This window comes from Stegostoma tigrinum, chromosome 1, assembly GCF_030684315.1.
Source record: "Stegostoma tigrinum isolate sSteTig4 chromosome 1, sSteTig4.hap1, whole genome shotgun sequence".
Classification (NCBI taxonomy): domain Eukaryota; kingdom Metazoa; phylum Chordata; class Chondrichthyes; order Orectolobiformes; family Stegostomatidae; genus Stegostoma; species Stegostoma tigrinum.
Window position 1 is genome coordinate 52,600,462 of NC_081354.1, and position 14,753 is coordinate 52,615,214.

The window sequence follows — 14,753 nt, forward strand, 5'->3', positions numbered from 1 at the left end:
TGTCCTGTTCTACATATGCAAACTTCTAAAGTCATAAATGTCTATTGATGTCTGAGTCTTCAGATTCTGACCTACTATGCATCCACTTCTCTGATTATACAATAATTGGCTCAAACTTCAGTTATGCTGGTCCTACTCTCTAAAACTTTTTCTGCTTGTAACTTTCCAATATACTTATTCCCTCATATCTTCCAAAAGCCCTCTAAAAAAATAATGCATTGACTTTTTCTCTTTCAATCATCTTCCCTAACTCTTATTCTCCTATCAAAAACAGAAATTGCTGGAGAATGTTTCAGAAGGTGTTTCAGAAGGGTCTTCTGAAGAAGTCATCAGATTCAAAATGTTTACTCTGTTTTCTTTTCACTGATGCTGCAGACCTGCTGAATTTCTCCAGCAGTTTATGTTTTAGTTTCAGATCTCCAGCATGTGGTTCCTTGTTTTACCTTTTGTTATTATACTTCATTTTTAATGTCTATTAGAGCACTGACGCTAAGGGCCTTGGCTAGCTCCAAATTGCTGACTCAGTAGCTCCTGTCAAATAGCTCTCTCAGATCATTGCTACTGCCCCACCTGACCTGCAGTGATTGTAAAAATTAGACTGAATCATTACACATGCCTATCATCTTACTTTAGGGAGACAAAAAGTATGGAGTATATTTTCTTCTAATGAACTGGTTTTTTAAAGGCCTTTCACAAAACTGACTTTCCCAAACTTCACATAAACAGTTGTCTTTTGAAACAGATGCCAATTCTCTATAATATCCTCTCTCGTGACCATGAGAAGATGCTCAATTCATTTAAGCAAATGAACCTTTAACCAGATGTGACGTCAGCATTTAGCTGATAGCAAAATGATTTATTATCACTTTGTGTTTTTGTTTAAAAGTAACTTACCAAATGAAGCTTCTTCTTGCTGCTAACTATTCCCTCTATTTGTCTTCTGGTGACGCTTGTTCGAAAACTGTCTATGTATATAGATGTTAGAAAAATATTGGGCTCTTCCATGCATCGTCCATGCATCAATTGTGAATCCCCTGTGCTATTCAGTTCACAGGCTCGTACAGAATAATAGTCACTTGTCTGAGATACCAGTTGGCTAACTTACCTGTGAAAATGTACTCTGGAATGAGCCGCACCTTGAGGTGTAAGTGGATGATGGGAAATAAAAGAAGATAAACTTTCCGAGAAAAAAGAGCTAAGTCCTTTTTAATTTAATGTTATAGGAGTTGGCTGCAAAGAGGGAAAAGAACTATTTAAAATATATGCAGAAATACATATATACATGGTATAAAGACATGTATAAGCAGAAAACAATGCAATACGCACTGTAGACTTTATCACCACAATGCTACTGTCAGTGCTGCACAAAGTAAGATGTTTAATTGATCAAAATATACCAATAAGCCACAAGTTTTGGAAACTATGTCTGGTTATGCAGCTGCTTGAATACATCACATGATGTTTGCACTGAATATAATGAATACATGCAGCAATTCTACGTGCCTTATTGTGATCAAAACTGTTTTCCTCCAAACACAAGCCTAGACTCCTGTAGACATTGGGGTATTGCGTTTTTAATTATTTTATACAACAATTTTGTCTCTGAATAGTTAATTATCTGTGGTGTGGTATGAGCTTGCTCCTACCATCTGGAAGCTGGACCTTTTCAGTAATTTATCTTTGCAGAATGGTGTGATCCGAGGGTTAATTTGTTATCTTTTATCAGTGAATCCCCTATTGAATTTGTGCCAAAGCACCGCACTTACTTTGGGATGGCAGTTATCTCACGACCAGTTGTTTAATCCCACAAAGCCTCCTCTAAGATTTTGAGATAAAATAACTGATTGCTTACACTTAAGTAAAGTTACAGGTCCTGACTCTCCTCAGGAATATCCTTGTGGCTGGCAGCTGGCAGAGCAGAGGAAGGTACAGAAAATCACGCAAGACCCAAGGATCTTGCGTCTCTGCCCAGAACAGTTGGCACAGAGCTTTTCCTGTACAGCATGGCAAAGATGAATTCCAGTTGCCTCTGTAGAAGCCTCATAACATAGAGTCATACAGCGTGGAAACAGACCCTTCTAAAGTAGACTGGGCTGACTTCCTCCCAGCCTCCCATCACATGCAGCATTCCCATTGAATTCTTTTCTTCTGAGCAGGCCTCTAAGGTCTATGTGTGGCAATGACTTCTAGAAGCAGAATTCAATGCTGTGAACAATGTCAGCACAGCAATCACCATGCCTGGGCTAATGCCTCATTTCAGAGGCGACATTGCTCATGTGGCCCGTGCAAATGAAATACCTGAATGAATGAAATGAAGTGTAGTACAACAAGGTGACCAAGTCTGGGCATTTGTGGGACTCCCAGATAAAATTTGGCAATAATGAGGCATACCTCTTGGAAAAGAAATCCACTGAATCTGGCAGGATGAGCTTGCTCTTTCCCACCAGAAACAATCAGCCTGAGTGGAATACTTTCCTCCTATTGATTCTCGCCAGCATCACCTAAGTTGCTTCCACACCAAAGTGAACAGCGCAGGCAGGTATTTTAAATTGGCTGAACTCAGATACTCCAGCGAGCTGTTGAGCAAAGGTCTGCTGAGAGCTATACCTGAGAGCTTAGGTTTTTAAAATGAAGTTTAGCATGTTACAAAAATATATGGATGTATACAATAGAGAGGATAGCAAAGGATGGACTAGCTTCTATAAAAACATTGAATGTAATGCAAATTCCATGTATTTAGCCTTTTCAATGTTCAATGTTAATGGTTTGATAATACAGGACAGAACATTATTGAAAATAGACACATTTTGTCAAAGTTTTCATCTTGTCCTCGTCAAGACCATTTGCAAGAATACCAATATAAAGGGAAAACAACATTTGTACTATATGAGAGGACCTTGCTGATTAGTTGGTTAAGTGGACTCTAATTGTCAGAGACATTGCCATGGAGAGTATACCAGTTTACCTTCTGAAAGGCAGGGCCCAGTGTATTAATTTATGTAGTTTCCAGTATGTGCAAGTGCACCAACTGAGAATCAGGATAAGTCTTCACAGATTTACAATTATTTCGTAAATGTTATCCAATCATGAAGTCGCATCAAATACTGGACACTATGTTTTGAGTATTACAAACTGGTTCAGTACAGTTAATAGTTTGCTTTTTGCAAACAGCTGAAAGGAAATTCAGTTTAAAACAATCCACCAATATTTGATATGTAAGGTTACATACATAGCATCATACTGGAACTCATATACCACCATACTCATGTGAGTGATAAGCAGAACATTATTTTGGCTAATGTTACCACTGCATAGCTGTTTATATTTATTCATATTTATCGCTCAAAACATTGAGCTAGTTTCCGCTTCTGTGTTAGACTGGGCACTTTTTACAACAAAAAAATGATGGCCTTATGTCCAGTTAGGAGTTTGCATAATATGCAAAACGAAATGATCTGATCAGGGTCACCATTAGACAAACAAAGTGTCAAAATTTAGATACAATTCCACAACTGTTCAACATTTGCTCAAAGTGTGTGAAAAATTATGTTGATAGCCAGGCAGATTGCCAGACAGGTTCACCATGTGGTGGACTTGCGTGTGCTGGAAATTACAGATATTAATACACAGGAACCCTTTTCTTAGCAGACAAAAAGAACATGTACACAGTTACCTGTTTCAACTCAATAAAATAGATGACATTCTCTGGCTCATTTCTCAGGGCAATCCCTTGACCAATGAGAATCAACCTGTCTGATTTAAATTTAAAGTAAGCTTGGCAGTTACTGTCAGTTATCATCTAAATGGTGCATTCTCCATAGCAACACTTCTACCAGTCAAAGTCTATTTTGCCAAACAATCTGTACTCTGTACACTGCAAATATTGTTTGGCCTTTTCGTTGTTATTCTTGCAAATTGTCCTGATGAGTACAAGATAAAAAGTTTCAATGAAGTGTGTCCTTTTAATATTATTATAAAGGCTATGTAGAATTTTCTCCATTTGAGAGGAAGTTAAAGGTGAACCTGCTTTCTGATTTATCACCAGAAAGTGTAGGAAAATTATACAGTTTCAAAAAGTTGCTTTTAAGGCAGTCATTAATTTGAAGTAATATATCATGCAAACACAATTAAATTTCAATCTATAATGTTATATAAAGAATACAAATATGGTTATATTAGGCAGTTCATTTATTCAGCAAGAAAACTACATTTGTAATGCAAAGTTTCATTCAGTTTGGACCTTTCCAATCATTCATAATTAATAGACAGTGAAGTGGATGGTTGTATAGAAACTACAGTTGTTTTAACATAGCAAACAGAAATTAAAATCAGCTAAGTCTCTCAGCAAGGGTCAAGGAAAAAGAAAGCATATTTTCCTTCCTTTTTCAATCTGAATGTAGTAGGCAGTACATCATTGAATTTAGGATTGGCATAGCTTTAATCTGTATTCAGCTGTGTTATACCTAGCCCAAAAATGTTTGATAATAAGTGTTTCCAATCTCTAACACATTAATTTTCCACTTTCGTTATTGGCTGTCCTATGACGTTACTGGAAGAGTTATGTTATGCTGATACTGCATTTGACCTTTATAACCCACATACTGAGGAGACTTTCTTCCATCAGTTCTGTGTGGAGTCTGCACATTTTACCTGTGTCTGCCTGGGTTTTCTCCGGGTGCTCCAGTTTCCTCCCACAGTCCATTAGATGTGCAGGTTAGGTGGTCTGGCCATAGGAAATGCAGGGTTACTGGGATAGGATGGGAGTCTTGGAACTGGGTGGGATGCTCTTTGGAATGTCGGTGTGAACTTGATGGGCCAAATGGCCTGTTTCCACACTGTAGGGATTCTATGATAATTAACATCATAAAGAAAGACTTATTTAGTTAATTAGCTGAATGTTTTTGTGAGGTTTTGCAGGGTGAAAATTGGCTGTGGAGATTACTACAATTATATTTTCAGAACGTAACATGGGACATCCCAAGGAGGGAAAGAGGCTCTGTAGGGGCATATTCCTTCCAAAGTATAGCACATAGCATTACCTACATCTCAGCAACCCAGAATTTTCATTCAGCATCAGGCCATTGATATGACTTCCACACTCTCGTTAGTTGCTTTTCACTCCTTTGCCATCTGGTTTTCTTGCTCCTTCCCTTCCTCTTCTAAACTTTAGCTGGCCACATTCTCATTCTGTGTATTTGAGACAGAAACTGGTCAGCATTCAGTGTGTTGGTGGTGGCAAAATAAACTGCAGACACTGAAGCTAATTAGATGCTCCAAGAAATGTCACTGTTAAGATCAAGTAGCTTAATATAAACAAGGTACAGTTCTAAGGTGGGACATTGTTGGGTAGAGGTCAGATAGAATATTAAAGAGATTATCCTATGTTGTTTTTGATCCACCTGTGTTTAACACTTAACTGGGTGCTTGAACTGAAATTAATTTCAGGCTCATTCCATCACAAAAAAAAAGAAGCAAAAACATTCTCCAGCTTCACACTGTGTTATCTCAGATTCTCCAGCATCGCTAGTTCCTACTAGCTCAAAAACATACCTTGTGGTTTTAGTATAAGATAGATTTTAAAATCTTACATTTCTCATGGGTTTCTTTGTATGCAGGTTAAGGTAGGTAAGATTTCTTAGTCATGAGGAATAGATACGGGATCTTAATATTTTAAACTACCAGAAGTTAATTAATAAAAAAGAACTAAACAGTCCGAAGAAAACAAACAGTCTCCTCACTCACAAAAAGCAGCATCTGTAAAATCAGTAACCAGTGAGTGGCACAAGTAAGTTCTGAAAAGAACACAATGATATCTCTCAGACATTTAAATGGATTAGATAAACTGTCAGCTAAACCAATAGTAAATATATTCTTTCCATGATTAAAAGATAATAGACCGCTTACCAGGAAAGGTGATCTGTTATTAGAAACTCAGTAAGATAAAAGATTTACCTTCTTACCTCAATTCCAGATCACTTCCCCAAACACAGATGTATACTTGCTTCCTGCTGAATGTCTGAATAGGAGAGGAGAAAGAAATCAGACCTCCTCCCCATGGATCTTATACTTGTGATTCCTGAGCATTTGTCTGAGAACTTCCAGGAGATTCTAAACTGCCAGCAGTTTTTATATAAACAAAACTGCCTGGGTTTAACAACTTGCTCTTTGATGCTTTGAAGGAAACTCCACACCCTATTCAACCTGTATTCAGTACATAGAGCCTTCTTCAATATAGAATGGAAATTTGTTGTCACGGTACTTTTACAGGAAAAGTACAATGAAAAGTTTTAAAAGTCTCCCCATTGCAGTGCACACATCAGTGACAGAAGTCATACATAATAATACAAATAAAGTAAATTTAAGACAAAACTCATCACGGTTCAGTTAAAGGCTCCTGAGCTCAGGGAAAGACGATTTATGAATAATGGAATATGCTGAAGATGCAGCAGGACGAGGCTGCATTTCTCCTCCTTCAGGCTCCTGGGCCTAGCCTTGGACCTGGAGCCTCAGCCTAGGCTGTGAGTCTAGGCCGGGGGAATCAGCCCAGGACCTGGTCCTCACTTGCTGGAAGAACCCAGGCTAGGGTGGAGGCGTGTCCAGCTCATCCTGGGGTTGCCACCGCTGCTGCCGCACTGGAGGCTTAAAAGAAAAGAAAACGAAGGAAACTATCAAAATTAAAAAGAAGGAAAAGGAGAGAAAGAAAACCAACAGGATCGGACAAGCTCCAGGCTCAGCCCGCCTACTTGCTGCTCTTTTGATAACGGTATCATCATTATTCTGTATAAATACTTTTAGAACATCACCAAAAGAAACATCAAACAATCCTGGACAATAAAATCTGAGTGACTGAGTTCCACTTACCTAGATTACTTCACTTGTTTATTTTGTTTGAAATTCATGAAGTTTGGAAACAACTGTTCTCTCTTTTATTCTGTTATATTGGAAACACTGGCTGGAGCAAAATTACTGTTTATTTTCAGCAGCCTTGCATTAATTCTTGTGGTGATGTTTGGATAGTAAACTCCATGATGTTGATCTGGCGATAATGAAGGAAACGTTAGTCAGGATCGTGTATGAGTGGAAAGGAAATTGAAGGTGAATGCATTCACACAACATTGTTGCTGTTGACCTTAACAAAGCCTCCACGCACCTCAGTTCCCCCAGTGATCCTTGATGCCATATTCAGTTAAGGAGTGCTTTGATGTGCAGGACAGCTTTTCTCATCCTTCCTCAGGGATTCAGCTCTTGCGTCTGGAGGCCTAAAGCTGAAAGGTTCAAGCAGAACCAATCTAGAGCATAGAATCATAGAAAAATTACAGGATAGAAGGAGGCCAATCATTCCACCTTGTCCCTGCCAACAGCAATTCACCTAGGCTCCCTGCCTTGGCAATCCCCCAAGAGTAATACAAATGTTTCCACCTCAGAGTGATCCAATTCTGTTTCAACAGCCACAATCAGTGAACAACTAATTCGTGATTTTTTTTTCGATAGGTTAATGGGATGAGAGTGTCACTGGCTAGGCAGCATTTATTGCCCGTCCCTAATTGCCCAGAGGGCAGTTAAGATTCAGCCACATTGCTGTGGGTCTGGAGTCACATGTAGGGCAGACTGGATAAGCATGGTAGTTTCTTTCTCTGAAGGACATGAGTGAACGAGGTGGGTTTTTCCGACAATCAACAATGGATTTATGGTCACCATTAGATTCTTAATTCCAGATATCTTATTGAATTTGGGGCGGCACTGTGGCTCAGTGATTAGCTTTGCAGCCTCACAAGTACCAGGAACCCGGATTCAATTCCACCCTTAGGCAACCGTCTGTGTGGGATAACAAGGTGTGGAGCTGGATGAATACGGCAGGCCAGACAGCATCAGAGGAGCAGGAAAGCTGGCGTTTGAGGTCTGGGCCCTTCTTCAGAAAGAACTGCACCAGCAATTCCTACTATCACTATCTGTGTGGAGTTTGCACATTCTCCCTGGTGTCTGCATGGGTTTCCTCCAGGTGCTCCGGTTTCCTCCCACAGTCCAGGGATGAGCAGGCTAGGTGGATTGTCCATGCTAAATTGCCCATAGTGTTCCGGTATGTGTGGATTAGGTGGGTTATCTGGGGATGTGTCTGGGTGGGATGTACTGTGGGTCAGTGTTGACTTGTTGGACCAAAGGGCCTGTTTCCACACTGTAGGGATTCTATGATTCTATGAATTCAAATTCCACCATCTGCCATGGCAGGATTTGAAGCCATGACCCCAGATAATGTTCTGGATTAACAGTCCAGTGAAAATGCCACTAGGCCATCACCTGCCCCATAAATAAACAGTAATCTATTTCAGCAATAGATAGGTAATGAGGTGGAAGATTGGATGTCTGTGAATGAGATTCCAATCAAGTGGGCTGTTTCAGGACTCAGCATTGACTTTGACAATTCTAGAACATGTGTATCCTACTTTCTTGTGTTGCTCCATCACCCAATCCAATTCACAACTTATGTCCCCAAGCAGAAAACATTCTCTGCCTTGGCTCCAATGGACCTTCCTGCAAGGGCCAAATCTCCTGGTTTGTAGACTATCAGATTCTGGATATGCGACAAAAGATGTGCAGACCTCCATGAGAATTGCCTGGGATGGTTATATTTTCAATGGGCAACTCCTGTACTGTCCAAGATTCTCTGCAAAAGTTCCAGGCCCTGAGTTTAAGCAGACATGTGCGAGTGCTTGGTAGTATTTACAGTATCCTGACAGTCATCCAGGAAGTGTTGGACAGATTAAAACCTTAGCTAATACCTGGGTAACTATACGATGTAACCCTTCCAATCGTCCATTTGACCCAACACTACCTTCCCCACTCCCCACCCACCTCTGCCCCACTGCCTAACCAGATACAACTGCCCTGACTACCCAACTACTCCCCACTGCCTGTTTACCCTTCCTACCCACTATGATTATACCTTGACCATCTGACTAACTCCAACACAGGTTGATTACCCCACTGACCACCCGCTACCCCATGCCAGAACCGACCTGTACCCTGACCAGTCGCCAAACCCCAAATCTGATCCATTTATCCTGTTGAAAGAATTTTCAAGGATAATGGCAACATTCTTATCATTGCTGCAGCTCAGTAGATTCAGGCCAAAGAGGAATAATGATTCACCAGTTGGAATGGGGATGTGGGTGATTCTTAGCAGGAGGCATCCTTCATCTTCAATAAGCAGGTAGTAAAAAGAGTGTATACACAGGGTGCGAACAGAAAAACTCTACAGTTACATGAGAGTGGAGTCAATTTCTGCATTACCTGCTGACGGTCACCTCCTTCCCCATTCCAACGGCTGAATTATAATTCCTCTTAGAAAATGACACTGGCCTGAATCCCATCAAATATTTGTGTTCCGGCCTACAGCAGTGCTCCAGCAAGGCTCAATGCAAGTTAGAGAAACAACACATCATCTTCCATTTAGGTACCTTACAGCTTTCTTTTATTCACTTGTGGGACACGGACATCACTGGCTGGCCAGCACTTCATTGCCCATCCCTACTTGCCATGGGATTTAAGGCAGAAATTCAGGGAGCTAGGATGGAAGCTTAGAGCTAGGACGAACAGATTTGTCTCTGGTTTGTTGCCCGTGCCACGTGCTAGTGAGGCAAGCAATAGGGAGAGAGAGGAGTTGCACTCGTGGCTACAGGGATGGTGCAGGAGGGATTTGGATTCTTGGATAATTGGGGCTCTTTCTGGGGTAGGTGGGACCTCTACAAGCAGGATGGTCTTCACCTGAACCAGAGGGGTACCAATATCCTGGGGGCAAAATTCGCTAAGGTTATTCGGGTGGGTTTAAACTAATTCAGCAGGGGGATGGGAACCAAAATTATAGTTCCAGTATAGAAAAGGTTGAGAGTAGGGAGGTCCGAAATAAAGTTTCAGGGACGCAAGATGGCACCGGCAAGCAAGAAGTAGGTTTGAAGTGTGTCTACTTCAATGCCAGGAGCATCCGGAATAAGATGGGTGAACTAGCAGCATGGGTTGGTACCTGGGACTTCGATGACGTGGCCATTTCAGAGACATGGACACAGCAGGGACAGGAATGGTTGTGATAATGGGAACTGCAGATGCTGGAGAATCCAAGATAACAAAGTGTGGAGCTGAATGAACACAGCAGGCAAAGCAGCATCTCAGGAGCACAAAAGCTGACGTTTCGGGCCTAGACCCTTCCCGAAAAGTCGGCTTTTGTGCTCCTGAGATGCTGCTTGGCCTGCTGTGTTCATCCAGCTCCACACTTTGTTTACAGGTTGTTGCAGGTTCCGGGATTTAGATGTTTCAGTAAGAACAGAGAAGATGGTAAAAGGGGCGGAGGTGTGGCATTGTTGGTCAAGGACAGTATTACAGTTGCAGAAAGGATGTTTGGGGACTTGTCAAATGAGGTAGTATGGGCTGAGGTTAGAAACAGGAAAGGAGAGGTCACCCTGTTGGGAGTTTTCTATAGGCCTCCGAATAGTTCCAGAGATGTAGAGGAAAGGATAGCAAAGATTATTCTTGATAGGAGTGAGAGAGACAGGGTAGTTGTCATGGGGGACTTCAACTTTCCAAATATTGACTGGGAGCACTATAGTTCGATTACTATAGATGGGTCGGTTTTTGTACAGTGTGTGCAGGAGGGCTTCCTGACATAGTATGTAGACAGGCCAACAAGGGGCAAAGCCACATTAGATTTGGTACTGGGTAATGAACCCGGCCAGGTGTTAGATTTGGAAGTAGGTGAGCACTTTGGTGATAGCGATCACAATTCTGTTATGTTTACTTTAATGATGGAAAGGGATAGGTGTATACCACTGGGCAAAAGTTATAGCTGGGGGAAAGGCAATTACAATGAGATTAGGCAAGATTTAGGGAGCATAGGATAGGGAAGGAAACTGCAGGGGATGGGCACATTAGAAATGTGGAGCTTATTCAAGGAAAAGCTCCTGTGTGTCCTAGATAAGTACGTACCTGTCAGGCAGGGAGGAAGCTGGAGAGTGTGGGAGCCGTGGTTTACGAAGGAAGTAGAATCTCTGGACAAGAGGAAGAAGAAGGCTTGTGTTAGGATGAGATGTGAAGGCTCAATTAGGGCGCTTGAGGGTTACAAGGTAGACAGGAAAGACCTAAAGAGAGAGCTCAGAAGAGCCAGGAGGAGACATGAGAAGTTGTTGGCAGATAGGATCGGGGTAAACCCTAAGGCTTTCTATAGGTATTTAAGGAATAAAAGAATGACAAGAGTAAGATTAGGGCCAATCAAGGATAGTAGTGGGAAGTTGTGTGTGGAGTCAGAGGAGATAGGGGAAGCACTAAATGAATATTTTTCAACAGTATTCACTCTAGAAAACGACAATGTTGTCGAGGAGAATACTGAGATACGGGCTACTAGACTAGGTGGGATTGAGGTTCACAAGGAAGAGGTATTAGAAATCCTACAGAGTGTGAAGATAGATAAGTCCCCTGGGCCGGATGGGATTTATCCTAGGATCCTCTGGGAAGACAGGGAGGAGATTGCTGAGTCTTTGGCATTGATCTTTAACTCGTCATTGTCTACAGGAATAGTGCCAGAAGACTGGAGGATAGCAAATGTGGTTCCCCTGTTCAAGAAGGGGAGTAGAGACAACCTTGGTAATTATAGACCAGTGAGCCTTACCTCAGTTGTTGGTAAAGTGTTGGAAAAGGTTATAAGGGATAGGATTTATAATCATCCAGAAAAGAATAATTTGATTAGGGATAGTCAGCACGGTTTTGTGAAGGGAAGGTCGTGCCTCACAAACCTTATTGAGTTCTTTAAGAAGGTAACCAAACAGGTAGATGAGAGTAAACCAGTTGATGTGGTGCATATGGATTTCAGCAAGGCGTCCAATAAGGTTCCCCACAATAGGCTATTGTACAAAATGCGGAGGAATGGAATTGTGGGAGATAATAGCAGTTTGGATCGTAAATTGGCTTGCTGAAAGAAGACAGAGCGTGGTGGTTGATGGGAAATGACCACAGTTACTAGTGGTGTACCGCAAGGGTCGGTGTTGGGTCCACTGCTGTTTGTCATTTTTATAAATGACCTGGATGAGGGCGTAGAAGGATGGGTTAGTAAATTTGCAGACGACACTAAGGTCGGTGGAGTTGGGGATAGTGACGAAGGAAGTATTGGGCTAATGGTAAGATTCTTGGTAGTGTAGATGAGCAGAGAGATCTCGGTGTCCATGTATACAGATCCTTGAAAGTTGCCACCCGGGTTGACAGGGCTGTTAAGAAGGCATACAGTGTTTTAGCTTTTATTAATAGAGGGATTGAGTTCTGGAACCAAGAGGTTATGCTGCAGCTGTACAAAACTCTGGTGCGGCCGCACTTGGAGTATTGTGTACAGTTCTGGTCACCGCATTATAAGAAGGATGTGGAAGCTTTGGAAAGGGTGCAGAGGAGATTTACTAGGATGTTGCCTGGCATGGAGGGAAGGTCTTACGAGGAAAGGCTGAGGGACTTGAGGCTGTTTTTGTTAGAGAGAAGAAGGTTGAGAGGTGACTTAATTGAGACATATAAGATAATCAGAGGGTTAGATAGGGTGGATAGGGAGAGACTTTTTACTAGGATGGTGACGGCGAGCACGAGGGGGCATAGCTGTAAATTGAGAGGTGTAAGATATAGGACAGATGTCAGAGGTAGGTTCTTTACTCAGAGAGTAGTAAGGGTATGGAACGCTTTGCCTGCAACGGTAGTAGATTCTCCAACTTTAAGTACATTTAAGTCGTCATTGGACAAGCATATGGATGTACATGGAATAGTGTAGGTAGATGGGCTTCAGATTGGTATGACGGATTGGCACAACATCGAGGGCTGAATGGCCTGTACTGTGCTGTAATGTTCTATGTGAAGGTGGCAGTGAGTAGGCTTCTTGAACTGCAGTGTCTCCAATGTGATTGACCCTCAATGCTTTTAGGAGAGAATTCCAGGATTGTGACCCAGTGACAGTGAAGGAACGGTGATATATTTCCAAGTCAGGATGGTGAGTAGCTTGGAGGGGAACGTGAAGGTGGTGGTGTTCCTGTGTATCTGCTGCCCTTGGTCTTCTAGATGAAAATGGTAGTGAGTTTGGGAGGCGCTATCTAAGAATCTTGGTGAATTTCTGCAGTGCATCTTGTTGATCGTACACACTGCTGTTACTGAGCGTCAGTGGTGGAAGAATGGCTGTTTGTGAATGTGGTTCCAATCAAGTGGGCTGTTTCAGGACTCAACATTGACTTTGATAATTCTAGAACGTGAATACCCTCTTCCATGTTTGTTACCTTCCCCCACCTGAGTTCCTACCTGCATTGCCAAACTATTTTCACCACCTACACTTCTTGTTGGCACACTCAGCATTAATCTCTCTGGGTTTATCACCAGCAATCGCTTTGTTTGCCTATATTTTTATCTTTGTCTGTTTGGGCACTGTCCCTATGTACTATATTCACGTCAAAAACCCTTATTGTGATATTAGAATCTTGGATCTCTCCATCAACTGGGGGAGAAAAGTCAAGTATATAAGATTTCAGGCTGTCTTTGGCTTATATTACATAGATTATAGAATGCAGTAACAGGATATTCAGCCCAGCTCGCTATGCTCTGTTCATATTCTGCCTACCACAGTGCAGCCTTTCTAGCATATTTTCCCATTTATTTTTCTCCCACACTCTTGTCTTGTTTCTTTTTGAAAGCATTCAAGGTATTTACTATTTTGTATGATAACGTTCTGAACACTGATTAATTTCTATGAAAATGTTCAATTAAATGGTTTAGGTTTTTCACCATCTCCTTTACAATTTCTTTTGGAATATTGGACATGGGCAAAGTCAGAAAGTTATTCATGTGCAGTGCCCACCGCTCCCCCCCAGCATTATTTGTACGTTGGCTGCACTGTTCATGTGAAAAAGGACAAAGTAGGGGAAAAAAGCTTCCAGTACTTTTCCTACTATCTGCACTGTTTAAACACTTGGCTCAAGGGGTGGCTGCGCAGTCCAGACATCCAGACTTCAGCAGCAGGCAATCAGAGGGATAGAAATCTGGGAGAAGCCCAGGATCTGTGTGCACAATGAAGAAACAGTGCTTGTAGGTCCAAGAAAGCTGTTTTTTTTTACAAAAAAAAACCTATTTTGCAGGCATTATGGAGACCATCACATCTAAATGGAACTCTCACTTCAGCAAGACTACTCAGTGGAAATGAAAAGTAAACCAGGGAGCCTGCCTCCAGAATGGCTATTAATCAAATCCCAAAAAATAAACTACAATCTTGATGGTAGCTGTAAGTCTCATATCCATGAAAATGAAAGTCTCTTTAGGTCCAAAGGATCCTGGGCTGCTCTTTCATTAAAGAGAGAAGGCTGGAGGTGCGTTTAACCTGAGGGTCACCACTTCCTGGGTGAGGGGCGAGATTGAGAAGGTGAGACCTTCTCTGGTGACCTCACGTACTAAGGGAATTGAACATCCCCAGTTGCCAGCCATTCAATGCACACAAACCAGCCATCCAGCCAACTAAACAAACATACACCCCATTCAATGTAGCACAAAACCTAGGGCCATGCCTGCTAATTTGTATCTAAAAATATCTTTGTGATATTATGTATAAACTTCCTTCAGAGTAATTTCGAGGAAGTACTGTTTAATATGATTATAAATTTGAGTTTCTCTTGCTTCAACTGTACAGAACATTGGTGAGACATTACCTGAAGTATTATGTGCAGCTTTGGCCTCTTTGGCTAAGGAAGAACATATTGCCA